At 34.4% G+C, this 9,691-nt stretch overlaps 1 long non-coding RNA gene across 1 annotated transcript; it reads left to right on the top strand.

Moving 5' to 3' along the window:
• The first annotated feature begins 2,686 nt into the window (after positions 1-2,686).
• Positions 2,687-3,685, top strand: LOC139906994 (uncharacterized). Its single transcript, XR_011783279.1, has 2 exons — positions 2,687-3,125; positions 3,189-3,685. It is a non-coding gene; the product is annotated as an uncharacterized lncRNA (long non-coding RNA).
• Positions 3,686-9,691: the final 6,006 nt, after the last annotated feature.

Genomic DNA, 9,691 nt, shown 5'->3' with positions numbered 1-9,691 from the left:
CAAAGCGAATGAAATTCTTAGAAGAAAAGCTTACCAGGAGTGTCCTTCCTAACACTTAAATCCCACAATGGCGATAATGTCTGAGTTTAAACTGTCCTGAATCCTGTCAATGAATGTGGCAACAAATGAAGCTCTAGGATTTGGGGTGCCAAGTAAACTGTCTTTCTCTTCAGGAGTAGTTGTAAGAGAACATGGAGTGAGCATAAAGACAGGAGAGGTGGAAAAGGTCGGATGGAGTCGACAACCCCTCTGCTAGAACTCTTTCAGGTCTATATGCTGATTGGTTGGGCTATCGAAGGTTATTGAGTATGGGGGTGTGTCTCTGATGACCATTAACTCTTGGAAAGAAAAACCAATATACCCGGCAACAAAGTAGAGAGCATTACTCTCTCCCTTGGAAGGTAGATCCTGGTGATCATCTGGTTGTCAGGTAGTCAAAATGAGCTCAGCTTTTATGAGGTCTTCATCCAGTAGAGCTTTAATTTCTGAAGTAGTCATACCTAAAAATTTAAAAAAGTAAAATATTGTAATTACATTATTATATTGTAAGAATAGGTAATACCTAAATAAAGCAGCTTACTATTATCAAATATCTTATTTACCTCAGAATTTGACAAGACTCAGAATACGCTTAGAAACTTGTGTAGGTTCAATCTCTGAGGAGTTGAGAAACTTCAATAACTTGTTGAGAATAACTTCCCAGGTCTCTGTTTGATTCAAATATTCTTTTGCTCCCAGAAAGGAAGCCAAATTGATGGCTTGAATCACAGTGTTGACCTTGCCTTCTTAGGTGATGTGTGATACTACCTTTTTGTCAATGGACAGACCAGATTGGTACATTTTGAATGACATATCTGTCTCAAACTGGATGCTGGCTACTACTTGGGGGTCCAATTTCTCATCATGGGATAGCTTCAAAAGGGCAAGACTTGGTTTTGTGATGAGGACAAAGTCTGATGGGAGTGTCTCCTTGGCCAACTGGTCACCAAGTTCTTCCACAGAGAGGACTGACTCCTCATTCAAGAGTTCAAATTCCAAATACTGTTGTAAGTCATTTAACTGTTGAACCCTACGTAATATGGTCGCAGCTTGAGTTGACCTTGATGACGCTATATGAGTTGAGAGGTAGTTGGGGCTGTTTGGCCATAGGGATGGTTCTACATCTGGTTTGAGGTACCTGTAAAAGAAGGACAGTTATAAGCATACGCATCAAGAGTGAGCAGCTGTCTTAACTCTTCTTTAGAGTCTTGCCAAGGGTATGACTTCTTTTAGACTCAGAGATGAAATCAGAGTCGTTGAAATGCAGGGAACACAGCTTTGTACTTTTGGATGGTGCCTAATCTGTCTTCTTCAGATCTGTTTCTCTTGGAATGGCTCTCAGCCAGGAGGTATCAAGTCCGGGGTTTATCTCTTTGTTTGGCCACATATGGATCGTAACACCAGACTGTTGGTGCTCGTTGTCATAGCCCGTTCTACACCCTGGAGCACAACACTTAGTGGGCATGATTGGAATTACAAAACACAATAAAGATGGCGTCCGCAAAGTAACTAATAATTACTAGTTATTACTTATTATCTTAGCAAACACGTTGCATTGTTTTTTTTTTCAATAGCCCCATGTTGTACGCATATTTGAATTCATGTTTGCGCGTGCCCGGTCCTGCTTACAGGATTCCTTGACTGTATATATTTTTAATTTAAGAAATAACAATGTAGTCGTATTAATGAAATATTGCAGGCGTGTGCATGTAACATCGAATATGCAGCACTGTTTCTGTTCTTTTTTGTAATTGCTCTCTAATGTATATCATAATTCATATGGATTTTCCGTATATGTTAAGATTTGAATAAAATGTAAGCACTGGGATGTAGAAATGAATTAACTTTTGCATGCGTTTTGTGATGACCCAGAATGTATATATTTGGTGGTCTTGAAGAAATAGGATTGGTTTCTCATTGGTATTAATAAGGATTAAATAGGGTACGAAATTGCAAGTAAATTATATCAACCAAAAAATTAAATAACTCATCAGGGCTACCAAAGTTGGTAGATTTATTTTTCCTATAAGATTTTAACTATATAAAATATGAAATAATCCAATTGCTTCTGCTCGTAATCTTAAATTACATGAATAATTATAGCGGGATTTGATGACGCATTAATTATATGTCTTTACAATGATTATTTTAATTAAAAAATACTTGGAAACTTGTTTTATAAATTTTCTAATTGAATAGAGTGATATAATATTGAGGGGCGATTTTTGAATCAACATCAATGTAAACTCGTTGAAAGCTTCATTATTTATTTTTAAATTTTTGTTAAGTATTAATAAAGCTTATGTAAATATTCGGAAGAATTTCAATTCTAATGAAGGAGTATGAAGGGTGGGAATTAAATACTTATAAATGAAACAAATGTTTTTGCACCAAGGGACTATTAAAAACTTGTTCGTAAAAAAGTATTTGTCTGCAAAAACTACACATATTTACTTGCGTATCTTGTGATGAGATAAGAATCACTCAATACATATAATCCTGTATTTGCAGATAAATTGGGAATTTTTCAAATTGCTATATCTCGACTCCCACATTGAATTTCGTACTAAAAATTGCTTTGCTATGACTAAATTAATTCTCTCTTTGATATGAGACTTTGTTTAGGCTTGTTTTGGTAACTGTAAGGCATCGCCTGTGAAAGTCCAAGAATACGACCAGATGGTTCCACCATTGCACCACATTTAATGAAGGTTGTACTGAAGATCAGCACAGCTGAGTACCTAAAGACTGAAGAACGTTTTGCTAGACTAGATAGTGGATAAGTTTTACTTTAACATTTTGGTACTTGTGAAGGACTCTGCCACGTGCTATGCCTCCAAGGCAACTAAGTCATTCCTATATGAGGTGGTGAAGACTGAAATCTAACCTCGCAATAATCGAAATTTGAACAAGTTACTATATCTGGGGCATCCTTCAAGAAGAGGTCAAAACACACTCCTACAGCAATGTTATCTCCCTGAGGACTAGCATCCCCAAGAGCTCCAGGATGATCCCAGCTGATCTTGTAATGAAGACTACATCACGATTGACCCCAAGGATCATAAAGATCATTCAAGCTAAATGAGGTTAGTGTTGTGTTGGTTCTTATTTAGGAGTGAAAACTGTATTATCATCCAATTCTGTCTCAGTCTGGTCCACTTCAGTCCTGCATATCAGTTCTCAAACTTACAAAGTTTGGTCCTTGATGCTTTCAATCAGTTCTAGTACTCATAGTCCGGAGGACCAACGGTCTTAAGGACACGTCCCAAGACTGATAGGATCCGGCCTAAGACTGGATTGGACCAAATAAATAAAGACTGATACAACACTAGAGGAGGTCAGATAAAATGAATAAAAATGCAAGATCACTGGCAACAACTGGACAAATTTTCATGAGATTTAATCGATAAATGACAATGCTATAAACACTAAAATTTGACAAGAATAAATTCCCAATTTATCTGCAAATCACTACAGCATGTCATCAAACTGCGTATTTCTTAAATAGGGGATATTATGTTATCTAAGAATGTTAACTTAAATAATTTTCTGCATCTACGTTTATGTCCCATTATTTCAATAACCTGTTATTTAACTCCAAGAATTGAAAATAGAATATATATGTATATTTTAGTTGAAAAAACAATTTATTCTTGTTCATTGTTTGTCAAAAATATTGGGGAAATACATTTTCTGCTATTACGTTTTATGTAATATTCATTATTATCAAATACAAATAACTGATGCAAGTCCCATTCTATTTTTGAAGCGTATAGTTTATAGCTGATAAACATAGTAACGAAGCTTTTTAGACATGAATGTTTTTTAGCTAGGTCATCCGTTTGTTTGTTTGTAATTTACAGCTACTGAAGAATAAAGGGAAAAAGTAATGACCTTAAAATGACCTACTCATGTATTTATTAGAGGTAGTACCGGAGTAATTAGACACCGACAAATAGACAGACTTTACTGTAATAATAACTCCCCCAGAAATTATCAGTCTCACTCTCCGTTTTTCATGAGCACACTCAAGCATAGTTACTAAATACTTAGATGTTCTCTTCTGAAAAAATTAATAATAATCAAAACAGCTTGAAAAATAAAAATAAAGCATAGTTGAGGTTCCCAAGAAAAAATACTACAAAAATGCTTAGAATTTACAACTAAATACCCTCTTTTATTTTTTTGTAAAAATTGAGGGATGAGCGTATACGTGTTTGTTGCTAAACACATCTAAAGTCTCATTTAATATATGTAGGTATTTTATATACCTAATGTACTTCCCTTTTCCTTTCTTTTTTCATATGACGAGCTCAATTGATTGGTTGCCTGTTTCTTAGTTGAAGTATCTACGTAGATACACTCAAAAATGATTATATGGAGGGCATACATACATACAAGCCTTGCTTTATTAATATAGATTTCAGTTTAAATGCCTTAACAGATTGTATCAATTACCCCTTTCCAGCAGAATTTATGTTACACATTCTTAAAATATTTTAGATTTTATGTTGTTTTATTATAATTTATGCCGTTTGAATCTTTTTTTATTTCTCTTTGGCGGATGGGTCAAGAAGTTTTTGTGACTCATTTTCATAGTCAGGCAGTTCCATGTCGAAAGTGCACCTGCGTATCGATACAGAACCAAAATATGATAAAAATATATACGGATATGTGGTACAGACTCCAGGGAATTATAGACAGTATTAAATTCTACAAAAATTGCATTTTACCTATCAAATTGTACCTCTTTATATATGTATTAGTTTAACCTCTCGAAACCTTCAATAATAAAAATTAGTGGTGGGTTCACAAGTTTTTTCATGGCTTCAATATATTATTTTTTTTAGATGAACTCGTCAAGTTGACCTACTCGAACTTGTTGACTCGGGACACATCACTGATAAACAGGAGGGTTAATATAAATGACGTCACAAAATACAGATAGTTTGTAGCATTTTCATTCACTTTTATTGTTTTATCAAGCAACCTTTCCTCCAAACCAAAGTGAAACCCTGATCTTTTGTCATTGAGGAGAGTATCAGTTGGGGAACTGAGGTCATTGATATTAGCATGGTTGCTATGTTCAAGTTCTGCGTCATTGTAACTTTACGAGGGTGATCTGAAAAGTTTCCGACCTAACTAAGATACAATACATTTTTCTGATTTTTTATTTTTAACGTAGTCTCCCTGTTACTCTACATACTTGTCCCAGCGATGCACCCATCCCTCTAACCCGTCCAAATAGTACTTGTCGTTTTTCTCCTCAAAATAATTGTTCACGAGACATTTTTTGTTTTTGTCTCAATTACTTTGAGTTGGATTGAATTAGACGTGTCAAATTTATAATACTGATTAATTGCGATATATTTTTCATAATGGTAACGTGTAGTGCAGTGATTTGTAAAAATAGATCAACTTTGACTAAAAAGTAGTATGATGGCTTATCGCCCAAGAATGTTATTAATTTTCCAAACGACATCAATCGAAGGAAGCTGTGGATCAATGCCATCAAACGTGCGAATGGGACTCCTGTCAAAGACTCTAGCGGTTGCCAAGTAATATAATCAACTATTTTTTACTATGTGAGCTGTGTGAAAATTAAATTAATGGCTTGTTTTATAAGGGTGTGACAGGGCTCCATATTCTAGTTATTCCTACTTAAATTATTCGTTTTAGGCTCACTTTGAAAAATCAATGTTTCTGCAGAAGTCTCCAAAAGGATGGTGGCGTTTGATACATAATACAACTCCTACTTTATTTGAGCATTCTAAGATAAAAACAACGAAAGCTCCCGTTTAAACGAAACAAAAAAAGTGGAAGTATGCATGAAATTGTACAACACATGTGTCTTGATTATTAGCCACATTTAATTATAATTAAATATTTAAATGTTTATTTCCTAAAAATATAATTAAAGTTTATAGTGTAAATTTCATTTAAGTATTTAATATTTAAAAAGTAAATTCGGTTCTTTTATAACTTTTTACTTATTTAAAAAAAAAAAAAAAAAAAAATCATCATCATCGAATTCTTTGATAAAGATAATAAAACAAAGCGTTATCTATTCAATTTTTAATCATCAGAGAATAACAACTATATATCTCTCGGTGTAATAATACCTGTAGATTGAGACCTTATTTCGTTCCCTTATATATTTTTTGTCTATCCGCTCTTTCCCTTGTGTCCTTTAGATAGGAAAAAAGCTTTAAACCAAGTAACAAAATGTGACCGTTAGTCTGAGGAGATCCAATGGCGTAGCGTTTTAACAACTTTTTGCTAGGTGTCGCTTTTCATATGACTTCAACGCTGTTATTTTTTTACTGACGTAGTCTGGGATAAAGCTTTAGACTAAGTAGCGAAACGAGTAATAAAAAAATAAATTGGTAAAAATGTCTTGGTCGGAATTCACTTTTTTTATCCGCCAGGGGCATTATTTGGCTATTATTTCTTTAATAAATACTCTAATTATAAACTAAAATTTATTTGTGTATTAATAAAATAGCTAGATTTGAGTCACAAGTGTAGAAAGTACAGTACTGAATATATTCTAATCCTAGTATTAACTATAGTTTAGATATTTTAGTAATAAAGTATGTGAGGTGATAAAATGAATGTATATGAGTCTTCCTAGAATGTTCGACTGTGACAGTTCTGAAACTTGTCCTTCACGGGGGCGGATGAGCTTTAAACCATATCCACAATTCTTTTAGAGAATAACTCGACTAGTCAGTTGACTCCTAAAAGTAGTGTATGGCTTTGCTTCGCAGTGCCGGATGATACCTACTGGAACATTAGTCTAAATGTTCTTCATTTTTTAGATTAGTTCAATTCTAAAATTCATCAAACTCCTCCAAAACATGGAACCAAGAATATTCGATTAAGTCGCCGAAAATCAAGAATATAGCCTTACAATGCTTGCAGTTGAAATTATTGGAAGGGATAGAGTTCGACGAAGCTTTTTTGTTCCCCTTCAAAATGCATCTTCGTATGATCGAAGTATGTTACAAAAGAGGGAGTGCTCTAATCTTTTTTCTCCCACACGTATTAAGTTGCTCGAACAGCTGATCTATGAGAAGTTTCGTGACGCATAAAATGCCATGAATATGTACATCTTTTGAATCATAAATTTGATGAATTTTTCTTGAAGACATTAAAAAAATTTACCCTAATACTTTAGAGGGTTTAAACTATATCGGCATTACAAAATTCAAGAAAAAGTCGCAATATACAGCTTCATTTAATAACTTAAAATAATCTTCGAATTGGCTTCCACGTTCTGGGCCAAAATTGACCCTTCTAATTAATACATAATTTTTTTTTAGTGTAAAATAACTTGAACATTTTTCTATTTATCAATGAAAAAAATATATAAATTGATTGAGATCATCAGTTTTTATGAGATGAAATAGTTTGTAGTCGCTAACGAATAGAGGACGTAATGAGCTGCATATTTGCGTGGCAGTTTCTGTAAGAAATTACCCCTTCCAGTTGACAAAGAAAATTGTTAAAAACACCTAACGAATTTTGAATATATATCTATTCATTAGTGAAAAAAATATAAAAATTGATTGACGGAATCAGCTTTCATGAGATTAAGAATTTTGTTGTTGCTAATAAATAATAAGACTATTTCTTTATCCTTAAATTGGCTTCGACGAATAAATTAATAATAAAAGCGACATCTAGTGAAAAAATATGAAAAATACTGACCCTATTTTTTTCTCAGGCTAACGGTTGCGTTTCGTTACATGGTTTAAAGCTTTAGTCTGGGATATTATAAAGAGGATGATTGATCTAGGGAACACCGAAATTCCCGATTTGATGATTATGATGAAGCAAGCCTCACACTATAAAATTGCTGTGGGCAAAGAATAAATTATTTTATTCTTTGATTTTTTCTTATTTGAATATCCCCCAAAGATAAGTCAAGTATTCAATAATACAATTATGATTCATTGATTGTTATTAATTATAATAATTAATAGTATAAGAATAAATGAATGATTTAAGACGCAATGGTCAATTATTGACAGAGGTGGGAACTTGGAGTTGAGACTTGACTTGGACTCCATAGTTTAATTATAAAATACTCGTATATATTTTTACATTAATTAACATCATCATTTTGAACTAGAAACAAAAACAAAAACAAGTTAGTGGGTAAACAAAGCTCCATATGATAGATATCTGCTCTAACTAAGCTAAGTCCGTCTTCTGGACCTTGAATGAGCATCTTCATAAATATAAAATATATGAGATAACTCTTAATTTTATGTCATATCGTAGCTATACATTTGTAATTCCATTCTACCCCACCCATTTTAGAAACAGACCCCAAAACTTTACCATAAGTATCTGATCACCCTGAATTCCCCGATCTCTACAACATTTGCTTTATCCGTTTCCTCCTCCTCTCTTCTGCTTTTACTTGCAAGAGTTAAGAGGTCCATGAATAAAAATACACTATAACATATTATTATATTCATGAGTGAGAATATGATACCAGTCACCATAGAAGACAATTCTTCATCTTTTTATACTTGGTGGATATGTGGATCCTTGTTATCTACAGTCGATACTTTTACTACTCACGTGGCAACACATGCTAAAAAGTCTGAAGAATCCCTTCCTACAGGATCACCTCTGGCCCCAGCATAGTTGAACAGCCATTGGAGGACAAGGGCATCTTGGGAGAGGAACTTTGGTTTACAAAGAAGAGGATTCGTTCACTTCGGAATCTTTCTCAAAAAGGTTTATTTCTATTGGCGAAAAAGAGTCAAATTTTTCTCCTTCTTCAGGTTCTCTTGTATTTCGAAAAGAAGATTTGTTCAGAGTCTGAAAGGCTTTCCGTCTCGAAGTTCAAAGCCTTCATGGATGAATTTTATACTTGTTCAGAATCGATCGACTCATAATCAGGAAATAAAGCGTCTGGTAGCAGGACAACATCTTTTTACCTTAACGTCCCTACATAAAAACTCCAGATTGTCTTCCAGACCCCTCATGGATGCCCATAAAGAGATAAACAATATTTCGAGGGAATTTTCTATGGTACCTTCCTCACAGGAACTATTGGAAGAGGCATAGAAGAAGGAAGCCAATCCACACCTTTTGGAAGCCGTGATTCCGAAAATGAAACAATGGGAGAGTTTCCGGGACTCGTTCATACAACAATTCCCTCCTCTTGAGGAACGCATGTTCTATAGCATTCAATGTTTTAGGAGAATAGAGATGTTTTTCAACCACGCTCGCAAGAGACTTATCGTCTGTGCTTTGAAAGATCTTCTAAAATTGGTGGTCCTTAAGGAGGAGTCGAAAGGTTTAACACCAAATCACCTAATGTTCGGCCCCTCATCCATTAAATGAATACTAGAGAACGACCGTAATGAGCGAGCGCTGTCGAACGCTATGCGAAGAGGTTCAGGGTTTCGGAAGATACCATTTGGGTCGACAACGGCCTCTGTAACTTCGAGTTCTAACCCTTCCGTAAATGTAATACATCCTCTGCCAAAAAAAAGTTTATGGGACCTCCTCTTAGAGGTCATGGAAGGCCTCCAAGAGGAGGCTATAGCAGAGGTAAAAATCTTTTATTATAATTTCAGAATGCTCGTGATCTCAAGTACACTTCCTTGATTTATTCCTCATTTAGGAA

The sequence above is a fragment of the Lepeophtheirus salmonis genome, chromosome 13, assembly GCF_016086655.4.
Source record: "Lepeophtheirus salmonis chromosome 13, UVic_Lsal_1.4, whole genome shotgun sequence".
In the NCBI taxonomy this organism is placed as follows: domain Eukaryota; kingdom Metazoa; phylum Arthropoda; class Copepoda; order Siphonostomatoida; family Caligidae; genus Lepeophtheirus; species Lepeophtheirus salmonis.
The sequence above is the reverse complement of the archived record's forward strand: the minus strand, read 5'-3'. Positions and strand labels throughout refer to the sequence as shown.